Source organism: Nesoenas mayeri (assembly GCF_963082525.1).
Source record: "Nesoenas mayeri genome assembly, chromosome: 1".
Lineage (NCBI taxonomy): Eukaryota > Metazoa > Chordata > Aves > Columbiformes > Columbidae > Nesoenas > Nesoenas mayeri.
The window spans coordinates 98,447,687-98,469,960 of record NC_137541.1 but is presented as its reverse complement, the minus strand read 5'-3'; the positions used below and the strand labels follow the sequence as shown (position 1 = coordinate 98,469,960).

The following is a 22,274-nucleotide window of genomic DNA, read 5'->3' as shown; positions in this document are numbered from 1 at the left end:
CACCCAGATGCTCCACTTTGAGAATCTGAGTGGTCCCATGGATTAACCTTTTTGTCCCTGAATATATAAGTTTGCATCTTTGATGTCTATGCTTGAGCATTATCTCAAGCTCCCAGGCTCTATGCTGCTCAAGGTTACATTCATTTAGTAACACTAGGTTTGCTGCTAACAACCCTGGATTAGAGTTTCTTGGAGCACAGATTCTTTGAAGCTTTGGAAAGTGCATCAACAAAATTGCTTCCAGAATTAAACACTCACATGAAAAGGAGGAGGAAAAAAAAACCCGTTAATTATACTCTAGGTGAAACACATTAGTACTGGTAAAAGGTTGACTAGCCTCCAAGGATAGAGAATGCTTGTGAGATTTTGCCCAATGTTATGAGTGTTGCAGTAGCCCTTTAGATTATGTAACTTCCGTCTTTAGTCTATTTATGATAGTTTGGATAAACAGCTCATGAGAAGCTTTCTTCAGCCAAATAAAAATAGTTCATTGAAAGCTCTGCAGGGTGCTGCACATTCCTGCACTCACCGGCACACTCCCCTGGGAGCTTCACATCTATCAAGACAGAAACCTTTTTCCCCATTGCAACAAATGTGCCACATCTGAGAACCAGCAGAGAGACCACGTGTCCCCTATCTGGCCTGTGCTGCCTCTCCTTTTCTCATTGATTTCCCTCTGAAACTCTTCATAAAATTGGGGCCAGGCCCTCCATCTGATTAGGTTTCAAGGAATCACCACTAAGTCACTAAAGCTCTTGTTCCACTTCTAGGGAACTCCCTGAGTCCCCTATGATGGGCTCCTTCTCTCTCTCTGCAGGACAATCTATGGTGAGTCATGAAGGGAGAGAGGATTAATTGCTGTCTTGCTGGCACAATCAGTCAGAGCAGATGAGAGCTAGATAACCCACATGTTGAAGACAGTGGTAGTCTCTCTGCTGAGATGTAACCTTCAAAAAGGCAAACAAACATAGTGAAATATAAATAAACATGGATATTATTTCCTGTAACAGATTACTCCCATTCAGAAACATTAAATCATTTAGCGCTGCAGGTAACTGAACAAATCCATGCAGATTCCTACTCGTTCCTTTCAGGCAGCATTACAGGCAGGACGGCAGGTTTACAGGACCATTTTTGTTAGCTGTGTATCGAATTTTGTTCATCCCATAAAATAGCCACCAGTTTGACAACTATATTATTTTCTGAAGTTCCTTCTTTCAAGAAAAGCTATTCTATCAAACTAGAATCCTCAGAATTCTCTGAAAAACAGATAACTATATACGGCTCTATCAGAAGCTGCCTGGTACTGCAATGGTTTCAATGTGTGCATTCTTGGAGAAGTGAAGAAGATTATATGTCTCCTCAGTCCCATGCTGAGACTTCCCACTGACATCAGCCAAAGATGCCAGAGAGAGCCAGACAGCTGGCGAGAGCCAGACATCGCTGCCAGTGTGTGTCTTAAAATAGCTGATATGGTAATATCTCACTGCCATTGAATGAAAGACTCATCTCATCTAGCATTCTTGTATACACACATGCATAAGTTGTTTTGAAAAGATACCTTCAGGTGACTGTTAGATATGCAGAATAAAATATATTTAACTGTATCAAATGATATCATTCGCAGATTTAGCCCTTCAGAAAGAGAAATATCACTGGAAGGATGTTCAAAAGTTGTAGGACATTGGACCATACAAAAACATCCTGTCAAATAGTATTCAGTTTGTTCACTCTTTTTTATTTTTTTTTTTTTTAATCTGATTGATTTACTACTATTTCAGTGCAAATCAGTGCCTAAGACTGATTTTTACTGCATAGTCACAATACAGTTTTCACCTAGTTATATTTATACTGGTCATAGCCTGAGGTGACTTAGATAGTGTTCAAGATGGACTTCAAGAGCATCTTACAAAACCTCTAAAATCTAAATTTGGATACTGAAAAAATTTTCAAACACAACAGCAATCAACATTTGAGCATGCAAATTAAGCTGTTGAAAATCTAATGATCTCTCTAGTCATAAAATATTTGTCTGTTTTCTTGAAAAGGAGATCTTCAAAGCTTAAAGAAGAAAATAATTATTGCCTGTTTTGTTTTGTTTTGTTTTTTTAGTAGTATTTAATCTTTTTGTTTGTTTGTTTTAGAATAATAGTAGTATTTTTAAGCTGGTTTTGAACTCTTCTGATCACACATTGGTCAAGTGCTTCAGCTTGACTTCCACATGTAATCACCAACAAGGTCACATAGTTTTCAGTATTTCAAGCTAAGTGTTCCTCTGTGGAGACCATGATGCAACATTTTGAGAATCTGCCTGACCCCACAGATTAGAAGTTTTGTGCCTGAATATATAAGTTGGTATCTGCAATGTCTATGCTTGAGTGCTGTCTCAAGCAAGATTGACAATTTCTGTCAAACGGCATCTCAGGGGCAGAGCAAAACGTCAGCAATCAATGGTAGTACCCGGAAACGTAAAAATCAGAATTATAAGAAAAAAACCTTACATAGTATCTGTCTGTACCATGAAACTCGAATGGACACAATATTGTCTCATTATTTCTATTAAGTGTCACATCAAAACATAGTACTTTATAAGTAAGCATTTGTATTCTCTGTAAAAACAATAATTAAAAAAAAAAAAGTTAATAGTAATATGATATAAACAGCAAGCACTTACTGTCCTGGTTTTCAAGATTCAGCTTCAGTTGCCATTATTTTCTCCTTGGTACTTCAGTGTTTTTTTCTTGTACACTTCAGTATCCTTCACAGGAATGTTTTGGGTTTATTTTTATTTGAAGGATTTTACTGATCTCAGTAGAAGATTGAGACACTTCCAAAACTCAAACACATGAGCTAGTTACAGAGTTGACTTTCTGCAGGTTTGGGGAAGAGCAGAATGTTGGGCTGAAAAAGAAGTCAGTATACCCATCAGGCAGTCAATTTTTTATTGATCATTGCTAAAATTACTCATCTATTTATAAACTCATTACTTGTGTTCCTTTATTCCATGAAATCTCATAATCTCTCTCTAGGCAACAGAGGTAAAATGAGAATGGTATTTTAACCTTTGCTTAATATGTGTTTTCTACTTCTTAAAGCTGGCAAAATAAATTTAAAAAAAAAAAAAGGCCAGAGATATTTGTTTTGTTTTAGAAGCTTGGGCTCTTCAAGACTATGATTCATACCACTTTCTTGTCTGTGATCTATGTTATCAAGGAAAGGAACAGCAATGCCAAGGCCTAGCAGATTCTAAGTGATTTTAAGTATTTTTTCTTAACATTTAAAAATATTAATATTTTCAGGAAGCCACCATCAAGGTGCTTACTGTGAATTCACAATGGCCAAAGTCATCACTGTTTAAATGATGGGTTTGGTCATTTTTATGGAATGCCTCTTAGCTTAACAAATAGCTATCAGATAAATTAGCCTCCTGGACCAATGAGAGCCTTCAATGTGAAGCTTTGGCTTTTTAATGCAGATAACTGGCTTCATTACACTCTTGCCTTTGGGTGACTTACTGTCTTGATTTCATGCTGCTGGAAAACCATCATCTGCCTTGCTGGGTTTGATCACTTGTTCTATGCCACCTACTTCTCATTATCAATTTGTTAAACACAGGGACAGGGTTATGATGAGAGCCCATGAATTTACAGCACAACCAGTGATGATGGAAAGGACTTTATTTCTCATCTTGAGGGAGGCAGCATCATCAACTGAAAGTTAAAATAGATTCCCCTGCAAATCTACTTTTGTTTCTGGAGCATCTTCCTTCTCTGTTTGAATGTCTGAGAAATGAATGATCAGTAAGTTAATTGTCTTAAGCCAAGATTTCAAAAGTAAAACTGACTCTATATGAATGATCATATTATGTCTTCATTCCAAAAGCTAAGGTTGCCCTGAATTTTCCATGATCATTAGCTCCTTTAAGGTACTGAAAATTTTTGAAAACTTTCACATTTTGGAAGAAAATTGTGACACTTAAATAGACACTTAAATAGATATTTTTTTTTGCTGAGGAGACCAAAACTTTTTAAAGGATTGTAGACAAAGATAGCAGTAGACTGGCTTCCCAGATCAGTACATCCTATGATATGTATTTCATGCTTACTTCAGTCATGGGTGCACCAAATTAGTCACATCTGATCATACTTTCCTTGAGCTACTGACCCATGTAAGAACTACAGGGCCACTTTTTCTATCCTCTTCACAGCACTTCCCAGCAGGAAGGACTTTTCGTAACTTCCAGTCTTCCCATTTCTGGCAGTACTGCTTAGGGCAGCTGCCACAATAACAAACCACACTCATTTCTAAAAGGGATCAAAAGCCAGGGAATCTTGCCTGCTGTGCAAATCACAACTGTCTTTGAAGTTTTAAACTTTTTGCCTTTGTCTCCCAGTCACATGTCAAGAAATGCTATCACAGCATCTGTAATCATAACTGAAAAATCAACACATATCCGCTGAAGTGCAAACTAATTTGTTATTCTACTGACTGTAAGATTAATAATATAACTACCATATTTTGATTATAACTAATACATTTTGTTTAAAGTACCTAATACCTTATACAAGCATATTCTTCAAGTACAATGACTGTTTAGTTGTTAAAATATGCAAGTGTACCAATACAAGTATGCTCAGTCGCTCTGATTCTAAGTCATGCTAGATGAGACTCTTCAAATATTGATACAACTGATAGACAAATGCCATTTTAACCTTATTACTACTTGTCAGTCTTCAAAATTCAGAAGAGCACTGACTGCTGATGAACATTTTAAAATATAAAAACAAGTTTATGCATTTTAATGTCTAACACTTAGGGGCGCTGCCCATTCTCTGTCTCTGCATTGAGTGACAGGGTCTTGGTCTGGAATTGGGTGTCTATATGTGGCAACAAAGACTGTGCTAACAAGGACCCCCCTTCACAAAAAAGCCCTTTTTTGGCACTTGCTGACTTTTTCTGTGATTGAAAATACTGGTCCTGCAAAAACTGATGTTTAGGCTTTGCGCAACTGGTCTGTCCATTAAGCTTGGATGATTAGGGAGGCTGAATTTAAAGCCAGTCTTCGGTTAATCCTTTATGTTGGTGATCTACATGTTATTCAGAGTGATTATGTATTTATAATATCAGTGTCTAGTTAATAAGTTCTGATTGTTTTCTCCACCTTGCCATGGTGTTTTATATTAATATTTATTTTGGCCTCTGAGCAATTTAGGATTCTCAATGATATGTCCACACCAAGAACCTCAACCCTTTTTCCTGTCTTTAAATAAAGCCATTATTCAATGGATTGCAGCATGACACATTTGTATCCTCTTTTTAAAACATCATAAGCACATGGAGTCAGTAAAAAGAGGGGTCTGGTGCCCCCATGGGTCTGCAAAGTTGCGAGGCAAGCCAGACTGCGCAACCACGAGTATTTGCATTGGCAAAACAGAGCACTCACAGATAGAGGAACTATAATAACATAATTGGGAGTTAGCCAGGCTGCCAGAGTTGGTATGCAAACACGAAGGTGACACTATGATGACTGATCTTCTTTGATTTCAAGAGGGTTAGTTGGCTCACCCTCTGCATTAGCTATGGCTCTCCTGTTTTCATCCATAGGGTGTTTTTCCATATGGGTTGATGTAGTCTACAGTCTCACTGCCCGTGATCTTACACTCAATGATCACTAAAGTTCTTTCTGTTGGCCCTGGCTATTATAGGAGCTGTATTTCCAGCTTCTACTTTAAAACAGCTCTTCCTTGTTCAGCCCCTGGCACCAGGAGCAGGCAGAGAAGCCCTCCCCTGCAGCAGGCAAGATGACATGCCTTTAGCAAGATATTTAAAGGAGACCGATACTCACCAATTACTCTTGAGACAGATACACAAGCCATGCTTTATGGAAAAACTATCTTTCGAAGCAAAGATCAGAAAGCCTGAGACAAAGAAGAAGGTGAAAACAAAGCTCCTTCAGTGAGTGAGAATGGAGTAAGTAAAAGATTAGGGTTTGATGGGGTTTGTTTGTTTGGGTTTTCTTAAAGAAAACCATCTCTATTTTTCCTTCATGAGGACTTTTTCTTCCTTACTTTACACCCTTAACACAAGGCTGACACGTCTCCAGCAGTGTGGATTTGCTACCGCTCCCCGCCCAGGGGGCTCTGGGCAGGAGCAGCCCCAGGGCCAGCGCTGTCCCAGGAGGCGTCCAGCCCAGTTCCCGTGAGGCTTTTTTGGGAAGCTGAACTGTAGCAGTGAACTTTACCCCACGGAGCTCTTTCCTTAGGCAGCGACCTGCTTCTGCACCTACTCATGTCTTCCCCTGCAAAGCTCCAGCTGCGAGGGCACCCAGCTTCTGCCTTCCTGCCCAGCTGCTCCACCAGCTCATAAATAGCAAAAACAATGTGTGAGCAGGGTTAGAGGGCCTGGGAGGAGAGAAGGGAGGTGGTTACCATAACAATCCATTTTTCTGTCCTCTTCACCGTTTCAAACCAAGCTCCAGTTTTTGGAAGGTTAGGTGGTATTCTGATTTTATTATTATTGCTAGTTATTGCGGCTTTACAATGGTATACAGAAAGCATAATCTGCTTCCATGTGATCTTCACTGCTTCTTTAGTAGCTGTGCTCCTAATTGCTGTTCTTTTTATCTCATTTGTCTGCCCTGTTTCTGCCTCAAATTTTCTACCCTTGTCCCAGCTGTAAGGAAAGCTGCATGTTTCTAACTGCATAGTTTGAAGTCAAAGGCACAATTAGATCATTTAGGCCGTAGAGTGTTAATCATGATGTGAAAATGCATGAGTTAATTTAAAGCCTGGGGTCAGACTATTCCCTTTTGCTGTTGCTCTGAAGGCGGGGGGCTGCTGTGCAGCAGCAAGAACAAGGTAGCCATCATAAACTAAAAAATTTGGGTTGCTTACCATGAGAGTTTTGGTTACTAACAATGCGCAACAGTAAGTGGTAATAAAATGCTATAATCATGATAACAGATAACAACTGTTGTTATTATCCAGGTCTGTAAGAACTATATCCCCCTCACTGAGCACTGTTGCAGTTGATTCCTTGAGAGTGCAGAATGGGCAGGGAAAAAGACAAACAGCTAAGTATCTCCTGATTTTTGGCTTTTACCTTTCTTGCAAGGACATCTCTTGCTTTATGGTTGATGAACAGCTCCTGTTCCTGGCTCACCAGCTGTAAGCACTGAGCAAGTGATTATGTTCACACCAGCTAGAAGATTTTTCTTTCTTATTTCACTTGTTCACCACTTGTTGCCTCTCACTTCTTGAACATCTGGATGCCTGGAAGGTATGAGAGAGGAGGAAAGTGACAATAAGGTGGAACAGCGTGATGCATCTGGAATGTTGTACGTGTTTCTTTCAGACTCATAATGCAAGCTGAAGTTCACATTTTAAATTGCATTCTGATATACTGTTGAATGTGATTAATCTGTTATGTAGTATATTTTTATAGAAGGCAGAAAGTGTTTACTTTCACCTAACAGTTAAACAGCAACATATCTCCATGCATTACTTGAAAATGTCTGTCCGAATACTTATAATTCATTTTTGTTGTATTTAAACAGTGGTTTAGGATTTGTTTTTGATGTTGTGTTTCGGGAGTTTGGTTCTTTTTTGTGTCAGTCTGCAAGTAATTTCTTTCACTATCTTAAGTTAGACAAGGAAAACAAAAGGAAAGCAAATTCTTTTGCTGTGTCAAATTACTGACTTTTTGCTGAACGGACAAGAGTTTATTCCAAATTTTTCTGTTGAAGCTGTACCTCTCTTAACACTTTTAAGAATAAGAAGTTTCTTTCAACTCTTAGTGGATTGCAAGAGCAAGTAGCAGTGTTGCCAGTCTTCTGGGGATGAGGGTGAAACATGAGATACAACTGGCTTTGATAAGTATTTTTGAAGTGAAAGTTTGTCTTTTTTCTTCTGAGTAAGACTTCATGAAGTATAGATTCTAGTCTCAGACTATGTTCAACAAGTGAAATATTTTGAGGCTGAGGGAACTGCCTGGAGCCAAGCTGTAGTGGGGAAACAAGGGGCTAATCCAGTAGTTTCAGGCTTGCAGAGCCTGCTTTCTATAAAGTAAAGCTAAAAAAAAAAGGAAGAGTCTGCAGCAGGCAGCTGGCTAGAAAAAGCTTTGTAATGCTACTTGGAGTTGTTACAATCCATTTGAGTTAGGATCACCTGATTCAACCACTTAATAAACCAAGAAAAAGTCTGTTTTGCTAAATCTTTTCAAGGGACTGTTGAGGCAGCTGCAGGCTTTGTGACATTCCTGGCAGATTGGATGAAATGTATTCTAAGTCGATTAAGCCTTCATTAATGGTTAACAAATTTGGAGAAAGGAGGGGTAGGGCAGTCGTGTGTAGTATCAGCTGCAGAAAACAGTAAGTTTTGGATAAGATGTCACGGAATATTACCCTGAGGTTAATTTAAGGGACAACAGGGTCCAAAACAACTTTTATTAAACCAATGAGAAACAGGGTTTTAGCACTCCAAAAGTGACTTAAATAAAGGTTCGGATATCAGATGAGGAAAATTATTTAGGGGCAGCAACCAATACAACAGGCGTTTCACAGTGCACATGCACGTGGCTTCACCCAAAACAATGCCGGAGTCGGCCCTGAGTCCCGGAGAAGTACATGCTTGCCTAAACACGGTGCAGGATTATTTTAAAGAGATACACGTACTCGTAGTGAGTACGGAAAGTGTACCCTCGCGATTCCGCAAGGGTAGATTTATAATACACTTGCAATCCTGCGGGAGTTAATTTACTTACAAGTGCAAATGTGCATGGAATATTACACGTGCTTACGTGGAACCACGGGAGGAAAATACACCCGCGATTCTGTGAGGATTAATTTTACACGTGCTCACATGGAGCACGGAGAGTTATACATGCATATGTGCACAGAAAGTATAAATATACTCACAATTCTGCGAGAAGTTTTACTCACAGCCGTGGCGGCGAGGTAAGCACAGTCTCCATCCCGGAGAGGAGGGGGCTCTCCTGGCGGCAGTGGCTAAGCTCATGCTCCGAGAGACCTGCGACAATGGGCAGAGTCTCGACAAGAATCCCGTTTTTGTAATCTGATCAGACCTGACTGTAGGCATTGTATAAGCTCCTCTGCCCCCCACAAACGTCCCCCCACACTGGGCATAGGCACCCAGCGGCTTCGGCACTCCCTACCATTGCTAATGACCCTGGTCAGGGTGCTCTGGGGCCAAACAAAAGAAGCTGTTAACCTCAAGTAGCCGGGAGAGAGGGAGATGTGCCCACTCCTCCATACTGAAGGAGGCAGGGGAAGAGTGGGGGCAGAGAGGGGGAGAGAGGGGAGGGGTTGCATTCTGCCACATAAGGTTTACAGGCAATTAAAATTGTTCAACTGAGAGGAATATGTCCAGACAAAGTTCTGTTGTCCAGTTCCTGCTGTTCATGGCTCTGTAGGATTTGGCATCATTTTGCAGAAATTTTTAGACCGAATTATTATAGAGTCCTATGACTTATGTGGAGGTACTAGACTGAATAACTGATGTTTACTTTTGGTTGTAAATGAAATAATAATGTTTTTAGTTAATAATGACTTTTGAGAACTCATCAGTTGAAATTAAATAGCAGCAGCAGTGATAAATTGCAAGACTCTACTTGCTATCAGCTTGAAAATAATCCACTCAATTAGACCTTGGGGAATCCACAATTGCCTCCAGTGATCCTTTGGTGTGACTTTTTTTGAGAACAACTCATCATCCCATGTACTCAGAGTCCCCTTTGTCCATGCAAAGACCATTCAATCTATATAATTAGTATTTTAAGGTTACTTTGAGATTATATGAACCAGAAAAAAATACCTATTGGAGAGTCTCATTAGCGTGAGAACTAAGAGCAACCTGGAAATTAAAAAGGAATGATGATGAGAAGCAGAATCCTCAAGGGCCATTTTCTTCAGGTTATTTGAACTCTTTATATAAGAGTCTTAGAATTTTATTTTAATTTAGCTGCTTTCAGTAGCTGAGGAAAAGATGGCTCATGAAGTGGCTACTGGGGAAGATACTATGAAGTTTATATCAAATTGTTGCTCTGATCGTGTTTACTGTGAACTGTTAAATTTCAGCTGACTGCCCGTTACAGAGTTACATAACTTGTGTTTCTTTACAACACTTTTCTTTCTTCCATTTAAGGTACACAGTCATGATGACATTGTAGTCTTCTTCGAAATATGATTGAATAACAAATTGCCCTGCTTGCACAGTGTGAGTTCTATTTCTCTGACTTCACCTTCCAAATACTTGCTCTATTTCAGCAAAATTGATGAGCTTTCTAAGACCTGTGTTTTCTCAAGGTGAATTTATGCACTAATTCATCTTTTACTGTCTTGTGCTTGATTGAGCTCTTATTCTCTCAAAATAAAACATCTCTTCCCACTTTTGAATCATTTGTGGTTTTCTGCCCTTCTCCAGTACTTAAACTTGACTTTGAAAGTAGTCTACTTTTGGTCAGTACATAGTGTGATCCCATCAGTACACATGCCTTTCAGATAAAGTTATCTCAGTAGTTCCTCTTTTGTAAAGAAATATGAGGAGTGATGGAGTTCTTTTTTTCACCCAATATCACACTTGTGACAGCTCAATTTGTTGCTTCCTATAAGCTTAACTTGTTTTCAGGATTGCTGCCTACCAGGAGATGATTGCACCGCTGCCTTGCACAGCCGCTGCTGCCTTTCTGCTCAGGTGAACACATTTCTGGCTCCTCTCTGTATGTATTTGTTTCCACTTCACAGAATTAAAATGGCATAGTTTGAATTGACCTACCTTTTTTATTCCCAAGCAACCCTCTGCTCAAATGAATCAGTTTTCCTGATGCTTTCTTTGCTTTAAGTCTTTGTTGTTCCCTTCCTTACCCCTATGTAAGAAATTGAACTCTACTAAAAATCATGTTGTTCTCTCTTCCCCTTTCTCCTCACGCTTTTTTTTAATTCCTCCCTGACTGTGAGCCCCACACTGTTCTGAAGTTGTCTCTCCCTTTGTGCAAGCCCTTAAGAGAAACAGTGCCAGGCTCTTACACAGATACAACTTCTCCATTAAATCTTGTAGAAAAAGCAGATTTCTTGAACAGAAGGCTGCTATAAGCTCGTAATGCTGCAATTCTCTAGTTATGCATTAAGCACAGCAGTATCACCTTAGAAAATAACTCTAAGGTAAGTACAGGCCCCAAATTTGATAGTTCAGTAGGTTTTTTTCAACATCTGATTGCCAGTGCCAGTGTTTTCTAACCTGTCCTTAGAAGAGCTTTGTCAATAAAGCTATGGGAGCTCAACTACGGTGTACATCCAAATCAAGTCTTTTATTTAAAAGTTACCTGTATTTTCCTAATGTTCTGCAGATGTTGTAAAATCACTTAGTAATACTAGCTGCTTTGTGATTGTCTTTATTTATCTATTTATTTATTTATTTATTTTTATGGCCATCTTAACTACCCACTTATTTAATGCCTTTGTGTTTGTAAACAATGAGATGAGTTTCTGGCTATGATTTTAACATTATCATTTACAGAAATATCTTTCAAGATAATTCTGAAAATATTTATTAATATGCACACACATGTATTTATATGCATGTTTTATTTTCTACTTTCTTTCAACCCTATTTTTTTTTGAGTTTTATTGGTGCTTAGTAGCTAAACATTCTCTTGCATTCTTCCTCCCTGTATTGCTGAAACATGATCACTTGGAGCTGTAGGCATAGTTATTTTATAATGTACAATAATTCTACATAATAACTTAGGATATGGACTTGGAACTTTAAGCAGTAGGTTACCCAAGATGGAATTTGTCCTTGACCCCATCTTAATCCACAAGCAGGATTACCACAGGGATCAGCAAATATCCAACACTCAGCACTTTGTTTTCTCATGGTGTTAGGATCTGGCCGCAGACATCAGTAAAAGCAGATTTCATCATTTGCCTTTTTTTTTTTTCTTTTCCATTTTTAATGTAGCAGAAGGAGGTGGGGAGAACTACTCTTGTCCCCAGCTTGGAGAGAAAAATGCCTGGATGCCTGAAATGGGCTGTTGGGGACTGCGTATTTCCACAGTCCTTTAGAGACCTTCCCCCTGCACCTCTAGCTGAATGCATTAGTGGTCTGAAAGGATTCATTGTACCAGTATAGTGCCCTGTAACTTTTAGGAGATATGACACTGGCAAATAGAAAATTCTCCTTTTCTTAAACTGTGTAATCCAAGTAGACAGATGGAAATTGCCCATAGTGCTTCTAAAACAAGGCTTCACCACAACTCTCTAAATTGTAGAATGTATAAAAAAAAAACAAACAGCTGGAACTTTGCTCTTGGATGATTCAACCCCCATAGCCACTGGTTACTTATTTACAACTGGGAGTTCACAGTCATGTTTACAGAAAGTTGTGTGTGTGTTGTGTTTTCCTGTTAAAAGTGGTGGCTGCTTGTTCATTGAAACATTGTTCACACCAAAACTGCAAATCCTCAAAGGACTTGCAGGACTTTCTCAGTCTGTGCTGGAGAGCTGCTGCTGCCCCATGTCCTGCAAAATTGATATATATTGCACTGATAACTGTGTGCAAGTGAAAAATCATTCCATGATTAGATTTTAAGACTATTGATAAGCAATACTTACTTGGAGAAGCATGTGGCTTCAAGTGTTCTAGGCATATTTATCTATAAAGTCTGTTATGTATGTGAAAAATATGAATTCTGGTTTTTACAGCAGATATTTATTATAGTTGATACTGGTATGGCACCTTAGAATGGTGGTAGAGGAGATGGCTTCAAGTTCAAGTACTTTTGAGTTAGAGGGGAGAGTTTCTTCAGGTTTTTTTTTTTTTTTTTTCACTTCCCTTCCAAATATAATTAAAACTGCTTTATTCACTGGAGATTAGATATTCAAGAAATGCTAGAGTGACTTTGGAACGTAACCTGAATTTTCACAGAATTTATGAAACTTAGAAATGCTAGTTTTTCTCAGGTCTTTGAAGTTTTTGATACATTTTGAAATCTGTCTCACTGACTGAAGCCTAAAATTCCTGGGGCAAACAAATAAGATGACAACCTTCATTTATGTCGTTGCTTCTTGGGCTGCAGAAAAGCTACTGCAGCCTCTCTGACCAGAGTGATCTCATCACTCTCCAACCCTTACAAGTCATGTATGTAAAAAGTTATTTTGTTGTGTTTCAGGAGGTGTCTCCTAATGGCACTGACTTCATGTTTGTTCTGGAACACATTTGGCTTGAGTGCAGCTATGAACTATAAACCCAATATAATTCTGTTTCTGGCTGATGATCTTGGCATTGGAGATATAGGTTGCTATGGCAATAATACCACAAGGTAAAAAGTTCTCTCGGTACAATATATTTAACATTATAGAATACCGGTCCTGGGTAATTAAGCCTAATTATAAAAGAAGAAATATCTTAATCCAGGTCTCTAGTAACTGTGTATTTAAGTACTTTTTTTAAAGTTCTTTCTGGGAATTCCTCCCACCATCTGCTCCATGTGCTAACTCTCCAGCCATGTGTTTTATTATTATGGTTACTGTTTTCTCTCCTTCTCATACATTAATTTCTTTGCTCCTTTTCATGCATAGTTAAGCCTTATTCTATTCACCCAGTTCTTTTCAGAATCCCTCACCCAATTGCTTGTCGTGTCCTTCAAACCACTCTTATCCACACTCATGGACCTACCCACATAATTCATTATGTGCTTATGTGCCTTCAAAACTAGTGGTTACATTCCTTCAAAACTAAAAAGGCAAAGCAGAACTGAATGTGCATTGGGAGCACATCTGAAAAGCCTCGACTCATGTGGAGCACAAACATTTTCTTGGCATGCTCTGGGTGCAGCTCTCTCACATGATGGTGGGGTTGTACAGAGAAATGGAAATGTGGTTGTGGAACTCTTGTTGTCCTCTGCTGGTGGTGAAGATGGAAGGAGGAGGGACTCTTTCACTCTTTGTGGTTTTGTAGTCCATTATTGTGAGAGAACTAGGCTCCCACACAAATGTAACAATGTAAAGACACCACTGTATTATGAAATTAATAGCTCATGCTAAAAACGTGGAACAGAAAGTCTTGGTTCCAGAAGCTTGAGATACCCTGTAAGATTCTCTGACTCAATTAACTTTTTGAATTCAGGGTCTAAATGTCCTGGCAAAAATGATCTGTTGGAAGTATTGGAATAGGAAAATATTAGCCTTTCTTAGGTAATTCTTTCCATTTCAGTTTTATTTTCAAACCAAACACTACTAACAACACCTAGGTTTATTTTCAGTGTTGTCAAGTGCACTCTGTGGCTGTGTCCTGATAAATGGATTCTCCAGTGGCTACAACCCACTTCACTCACTGTGTTAAACTTATTACTATATCAGTCCTGGAATATGTAAAGAGAAGTGTGTGTTTGTTTTTTGAGGAACTGTTCAAAGCTCTAATTCTTCTTAGTAATTTATTAAAATAAGTTTCAGGTTGCCTTCCTTCTATTAAACTTGATAATGTTTTTAGGACGCCTGGAATGTCTTCAGGGATGGGGCATCTACCACCTTTCTGGGCAACCTGGGCCAGTGTTTCACCACCCTCAGTGTAAAACATTTTTTCCTCATGTTTAGCCTGACATAGTACAGAAGATCAAAATACTCGGCTGAAAATGGAGTGTTGGATCCATTCCCCACCCACCATAGGTGCCTTTTGGAGGACTTAATATTCACTTCCACCAGGCATTGTACAGGAAAATTAGGTGCCTACTTTGAGAGCTATTTGCAAAATCAGCGTGTATGTTGGGTGAATTGTATCTCGCCTAACATCGTACAACATCCTTCTGATCTAGGGAAATGCAACTGTTATCTATCATTTTAGATGAAAAGCAGGGACCAGGCACAAAATAAAGCCTACTACATACTGTCATCACTGATTTATTATCAGTTTGATGGTAAAACTTGTGCCAAGCAGTATTTGTTTTGAAATAGAACTCTTGGCTACCTGAAGTACTTGGACACACTTGTGTGACTGTCTACAAGATGTGCTTGGCTTTACATCTTGTGATGAGCTCTGGCTTCAGGGTGAACTCTTGGCATGGAGGTTGGCAGGAACAGCCCAGCCTCTGCTGGAAGAGAGCAAGAGGCCCACAGGAGTGACCTGAGCTTTTTCCATCAGGGATGGCATCCAGTAACAGCTACCGGGTGCTGCAGTGGAACGTTGGGTCAGGAGGGCTCCCTGCTAATGAAACCACATTTGCCAGGCTGCTGCAGCAACAAGGCTATACCACTGGACTCATAGGTAAGGGGAAATGTTTCAGTGTGACCTTGAAGAATGAACTGGGTATATGAAGGGAGTTTGAGGATTGTATTCACCCAAAATGGTCAGCTGGTCAGAGTTACGAATCCTCTTCGACAAGCTGAGGGAAAATCCCTCTTATTTGCAAGAAGACTGAAAATACCACAGTCTGAAGAGTTTTAAGGCAATGCTAATGCCTGTACAGGGCACTGAAAACAAGAGGAATTAAAAACTGCCTCATGTTTATAATGGATGAGCCTTTATTTTACTTGGCCTAAGATTTTTTTTTTTTTCCCAAAGGCGGATCCACTGTGAGAATTTCAGTCATGTAGAGATTTTTCCAAAGAAAACAATGTCTTTAAGTATTTCGTCTGACTTTAGGAGGCAAGAGGCAGAGAAACAAAAGAGGATAAGGAAAGAAAGGAACAAAGTTTGTACCCACAGAGGAGATGATGAAGCACAGGTGTCTCATGAGGTCTCAAAGGGGCATGATATGGTGTCTTTCCTCAGATGAAGCCAAAATGCAAGACGTCAAGGAAACACTGTCCAAGAGCACCTTCCTGTCTGTAACTTTGGTCAGATCTCAACAATTTCAAGGTTCATCATTCTTTTACCAAATATTTCCAGCACCAACTGGCAAAGTCTCTTTTTTATCTTCCATTCATTTTTACTACTGTCAAGTGACAGACACGCCCACAAAGGATCCCTTCACATAAAGGGATAGGTAGGGTAAGCATTGTATCCCTTAAAGCCAGGGGGACTGGGGCCAGCTATGCCAAATTCATTGTCATCTCCAAGTGCTGGAAATAGATGTGGTCGCATTGAATTGCAGTCTAATGAACTTTAGTCTTCCTGGCTGAGTCTGTAATTACTTGGCAATCACATAACCCAGCAAACCTCAGAGTCCTTTGATCCAGCACATTTTCTAAGCAGACAAGAGCTTTTGTCTGCTTGCTCTATTTTGGGCAGGGATAGAATGAAAGGCTGGTTTACAGCCTTTTCTCCTTTTCATATGAAGTTGAGACATGCCTGAGAAATCATCTTTCTGGGTCTGGTGATCAAGATATCTGTTAACATTGACTAAAAGTTTACTGGATTTGTAACATTATGTTAAAATGAAGTTGCAAGTAAATGAGTGAAAGTTAGGAAGGAAATGTATCTAAGCAGCCAGAGAGTCAGAGTACTTTAATTCCTTGATCTTCGTTGAAAGTTAATTAAATCCCATCCTTATGTGACCCTAGCTGAGGAACTGCATGTCTTGCAAATTTCTGTTTATCACCTTTATGGTATGACATTCACCTGATCAGGCACTGGTTTCACCCAGTATCCTTGTGCACCAGGAGAATGCATCAATACTCTGTTGAAAAACTGAATGGCTTGCTTAATTCCCAAACAGATCCTGATGATGCTACCTTGGGCTCCTTTTGAGTCATCTGCATTAATGTTCTAACTTCTTCCATGCTTTAACACCTTCAGGACAGTGGCATCAAGGTGTAAACTGTGAATCCTTCAATGATCATTGTCATCATCCTTTAAATCATGGGTTTGACTGCTTTTATGGTATGCCTTTCACACTTCTAAACAACTATCAAGAAAACCAACCTCTGGAGCTGGATGTAGCCCTTCAAGCTAGGCTTTGGCTTTACAGTCAGATAATTGCTCTTGCTCACTCTCACTGCTGGAAAATTGACTGCTTTGATTTCCATCTGCTGGAAGATACTTGCTTGTTTCACTTTGGCGGGCAGCCTTTTCTTCATTTCTTGGTACTCCTGTTACAGCTTTGTACGGTATTGGAACTGTATTCTAATGAGGAACCACAATATCACTGAGCAGCCCATGAGGTTAGAGAGGACTGCTTCTCTCATGCTGAAGGAAGTGGTGTCATTTATTGAAAGGTAAATGTTTGTCTGTAGCTTCTTTAAAGGGACCAGAATGTTCTGGGCACTTGGAACACAGTATTGTTCTCCAGTAACTAGAGCTGTATCATGACAACTGCTTTGAAACTCATATCCAAGTTCTCTGTTTAAAAACACAGTGCACTTCAGTTTTAAGTGCAACTGTCTCACAGTGGAAGCTACAGTAAGTGAGATGGATTTTAACCAAATGATACCTGACCATCTCACTATGCTCTGGAATCTGTAATTACTGTATTTGCTTCAAGATTGACCAGCTAATTTTTACACTTCACTCTACAAGCCTCATTTATGCTCTTTTTCATAAATCCTACAAAACATGTAGATGAAATACATATGAGGCACAAAATTATTTTATATGCAAATCTCAAAACACTTTAAATCTATTTTTATGGATTGAGAAGGAAGCCAAGTAAGGTCACTAATTTTCCAGATTCAAGTTCTACCTGCACAGCCTTCTAGAATATTTCTCTGCATCAAATGTCTTTCTGTAAAACAGGGAAAAATAACTATTATTTTCTTAACATTTGTAAAAGCAAATATACTGAAAATGTTAAGTGACCATCTTAGAAAAGTCACATGAATATGAGAGTGTATCCAATTGCATTTAATTAGAAAGGCATCAGACTTAGGCATCTGATTCATTTAAGCACTGTGCAAATGTTATGCCAGTTTACAAATTGGAATTTGAAAATAATCTGGCTGAAAAGATTTTTCTTGCTCGCTTTTAATGCAAAAAGAAAACGGTCAACTGTGATCAATGGAGATTCATAAGATATAGGTACAGTCTAGATCTAATGTGTGTGTCTGTGCATGGATGAATATGAAATCTTTCAAAATATTCCAAATGCACAACTCAAATTATTTGTATTTTTGGTTTATTTTTAAGAAACCAGCATGGACCATTCCTCCTCTTTGTCTCCTTTTTACATGTTCACACTCCCCTCTTTACCACGGCAAAATTTCTTGGGAAGAGCTGTCGTGGTTTATATGGAGACAATGTAGAAGAAATGGACTGGATGGTGGGTAAGTATTCTTCATGAAGGATTTGTTTCAGACATATACACCTCTGAATTTTAAAGCCAGAAAACTAATATAAGGCCAAAATGCCTACAGACATCTAAGCTTTTAAAAGCTTCTTCTAGGGCATTGCAAAAGATTATTATTGAAACATTATAAATGTGGCTTGATCTTTCTAGTTGGTTAATAGGAAACTTGCTATCTATTTTCTTAAATTTAAGGCAAAACTCTGAATTCGCTTGACAAACAAGGTTTGAAAAATCATACTTTCACATACTTTGCTTCTGATCATGGAGGACACTTGGAGGCCCAGGATGGATCTGCCCAGCGAGGTGGCTGAAAGGGTGTTTATAAAGGTAGGAAAAACACTGAATTTACATGAAATTTAGAATCAGAAACATAATGAATTTGCATGGCTGAAGCTATCAAGGCTGGAATTAGTTGCATTTTTATGCAACTAAGAAGTGTTTTACTCTTAAAGTCGCCTTTTATTTCAGTAAAGTTGCATTATTGCACATCTTCTTGCCAAAGGTATTTTCTTTCTTGTACCTGTAAATCATTTGGTATTCTCAGTTAAGAGTTACAGGAAAAAATGTGATAGTTCCCCATATTGAATTCTCTCTTTCTCTCTTTCTGTGTCTTTGTGCCTGTCTCACTTTTTTTTTTTTCCCCTCTCTCTACAATAGGACTATGTCTTAATTTCCTTGTTTCTTTTTCTCGTTGTGTTCCAGAAATCATTGCTGCCCAGCTAATTGATACAGAATAGAGTGAGGGCACTTGTGTCATGACTTGTGGCAACAATTTATTCCCTGCATGCTTTTATATTCCACCTAAAATCAGTGATTGGCATAAAATCCAAATGGTCTTGGTGGTCTAAGAGGTTCTTGCTCTTTATCTCCTTCTCATTCCTTTCTGTTGTGAATCGTTCTTCAACCTGCTGAGCAGTGCAGTGGTATTTTCAAGTCAAAACAATAAGCATTCATTGCATTTTCTCCCATCTACCCAAATAGCCCTGTAACATCAGACCACCTCATTCTGTGACCTCTTATGAACATGTCACAATGTGTCAGGGCTTCAGCTCTGTTATCACCAATGAATCATCTACCTCTTGTCCAAAATTCTGATGGTTTTGTTTTCCTGAAAAAGGTTTCTTCCATTTCAAAACCTTCTTGAGCTGTTCTACAGGGCACAGCAGAGGTCAAAGACATGGTATTTTGGCTCCAATGAGGTGGATGCTCTGCTGCTGAGCAATGGAGATTGCTGGCCTTTATGAAAGAGATGGACTTTCAGTTGGTCTGTTAATCCTTCATCTGACTCCCTGCTTTTACTTGAGAAAGTGCTTCTCTGTGGATGATGACTGATGAGATCTAACAAGTTAGGTAAACATTGTCTTCATACACCCAGTACTAGGGTGCTTTATTAGGTTAGTTTCTGTTAGTAGCAAGTATGAAAATTATGTTTTTCTTTCATTTGAAGTAAAGCATATATGGTATCTCATAGGTTCAGATTTTTTGCTTCTGAGTTAAGATGTGTTGCATTAAGAATTGAGAGAGTCAGGTCCAAATCTCAATTTTTAAAAAGGAAGAGATGCATAAGGAAATGTAAGTGTTAAGGGCACATATTTTAGAGGGGATCCCTGACTATAAAGAGGCTTTTTTCCTGTTTATTAATATAGGATACTAATTAGTAGGATTTTCAAAGTATAGATTTTCAAAGGTACATTTATTATTCCTACCCTCACCTGTGGTCAAAGTTGAAATAGAGTTTGTCAAGCCTTATCATTCTAGGTTTTAATGAGTTATATGTCATATTTTGAGGCTTTCTAAAGTGTGTGAAGTCTAATGCAAATGAAGAGTCAAATCTGTTGGATAAGCAGTGTATTATTGCACTTTTTTTTTTTTTGTACTTTGAAATGCAACAATTCAATGAAAAGGTTTGTGTTTACTTCTGAGCTGCCATGTTTTGATTCATTTCACTTCAGGTGGAAAAGGCATGGGAGGCTGCGAAGGAGGGATCCGTGTGCCAGGAGTATTTAGGTGGCCAAGAGTTTTACCTGCAGGCGCAGTTATCGATGAACCTGCAAGTCTTATGGATATTTTTCCTACAGTTGATCATTTGGATAGAGGGATATTGCCGCAGGACAGGTATGGAGATGTTTTCAACAGAAGAGATTGATAGGAGAGCTAACTACTAACAAGTCACTGTGTTTCTTATAATTCTTGGGGAATACCACAAATATCTTTTAGCCTCAAGACTAGTCTGAGATTTTAAAATAGTGAGCAAACTCTCATAGATATGCCCACAGATGTGGATGTGGCTGGAGCAGTTGTTCCTGCCAAAGTGCTAGTTTTAGAGCTAGGTTCAGCCTCATTCAGCAAAGAATTGATGGCTGAGGTTGTTTCGGTACTAACTGACTTGACTATGGACACTTGCAAATATCCCCTGAAGTCATTAAAGCCATTCTTCCTCAACAGATTTCCTTAAACTCCCTTGAAAATCGCTAAATGTTAGCAACTATGAGATTGTTATTGATTTCCTGAATAAATTTTTTTGTCCTGCTAGACCAAGCTCTTAATATTGTTTCTGTATTGCTAAATGTTATGACTTGACCCAGCTATTAAAAAAAAAATAATAATAATTATCTAGGAGTTTAAATATTGGCTCAGCAGTCTGCTGGCTGCTCTAAATATGTGACCAAACTAATTCTGTACACTGTCTCAAACACTGGTGCAGTAAATGCAAAGGCAGTGATAAGTGTGCTGTTCACTGTCAGGTTTGCCCTCGCCTGAATACCTTCCTCCCCATTACATTAAGGTGATTGATGGATGAAACTTGGTGCCTTTACTGCAAGGAAGAGCTCAAAAGGCAGAGCACGAGTTCCTGTTTCACTATTGTGGGTCCTACTTGCAGGTAGCGTGGTAGCACCAGAAGGACAGTGAGTATAAATGTTTGTTTTGTGGTAAATGCAAAACATGAGTTTTCTCCTTTCAGTAGCTGCCTTGCTAACTGACAGATTTATTGCATGATGGGTGTTTATCAGTACTGATCTCTGAGATTCTTGAAATTGTTGTGCATGACATAGTGATGATTCTGGCTAGCTGAACGCATCTTACAACAAATAAATATTTATGAGTCACAAACCTGTAGGAAATGGAGTGGGAATACAGTCTAGGTACTACTGCACTGGCAATTTAATGTGGCTTTCTTCATATTTCTGGTGTTTACTATCTTCAAAGTAAGTACTCTAAATAAAGAATCTGATTTGATTTGTGGCAATGGAGGTGACAGAGTGTGTGAGAAGAGATCTCCTCAGTAAATAACTGTACTCTTATTTCTTGAAGGCACTTTGTATTTTCTTCTGTCTTGTAGTTGTACCATAAGATTTCTTTCCTGCCAGGTGGAGCCGTCTGGAAGGCTCATTATGTGACCCCATGACTCCAAGCCCACTCTGGGCAGGGGCTTGCTATGGAAAAGGAATCTGCCAGTGTTTTGGGGAAGGTGTGATCCATCATGACTCTCCCCTGCTGTTTGATCTCTTGCGAGACCCTTCTGAAGCCAAATCTCTGTCAGCTGACACCAAGCTCCTCTTTGACGTTGTGATAAGGAAGATTGGAAAAGCCATAGAGAAGTATTGCAGAACACTGACTCCAGTCCCAGAGCAGCTCTCCTTGTCCAATGTGGTGTGGAAACCGTGGCTACAGCCATGCAGTGGGACATTCCCATTCTGTTGGTGTGCTGTCACCTTCCTTATCACACCAAGTATGTGAGACTGATGTCTACTAACATGTCACGTGGCACTGAGTCCTCTGTTGACCAAACTTTTGGAAAATAATTGTTTTCTTTCTCTCTCTGGGAAGCAAAGTGGATGACAATAAAGGAAAGGAATGTTGATCGGAGATTTTTTCCCCTTCGTTCTTCACCAAAGGTCTAAGGAAACGCTGTCTGGTATGGTAAAGGGCTTGAACAGAGACTGGTTTTGCATTTTTGCATGTAAGAGGCTGCTGTAGAGCTGTGTGCCTAAACACTGCTTGACTTACGGCTCCTTGGAGAAGACAACTGGAGAACTCTG

The 22,274-nt window shown here is 39.1% G+C and overlaps 1 pseudogene across 1 annotated transcript; it reads left to right on the top strand.

Moving 5' to 3' along the window:
* Nucleotides 1-5,965: 5,965 nt before the first annotated feature.
* On the top strand, nucleotides 5,966-21,972 carry LOC308045181 (arylsulfatase D-like; annotated as a pseudogene). The gene is made up of 10 exons: nucleotides 5,966-5,970; nucleotides 10,644-10,709; nucleotides 13,186-13,335; nucleotides 15,033-15,275; nucleotides 16,749-17,167; nucleotides 18,075-18,211; nucleotides 18,427-18,561; nucleotides 20,187-20,350; nucleotides 21,020-21,140; nucleotides 21,603-21,972. The product of its transcript is annotated as an arylsulfatase D-like (transcript).
* Nucleotides 21,973-22,274: the final 302 nt, after the last annotated feature.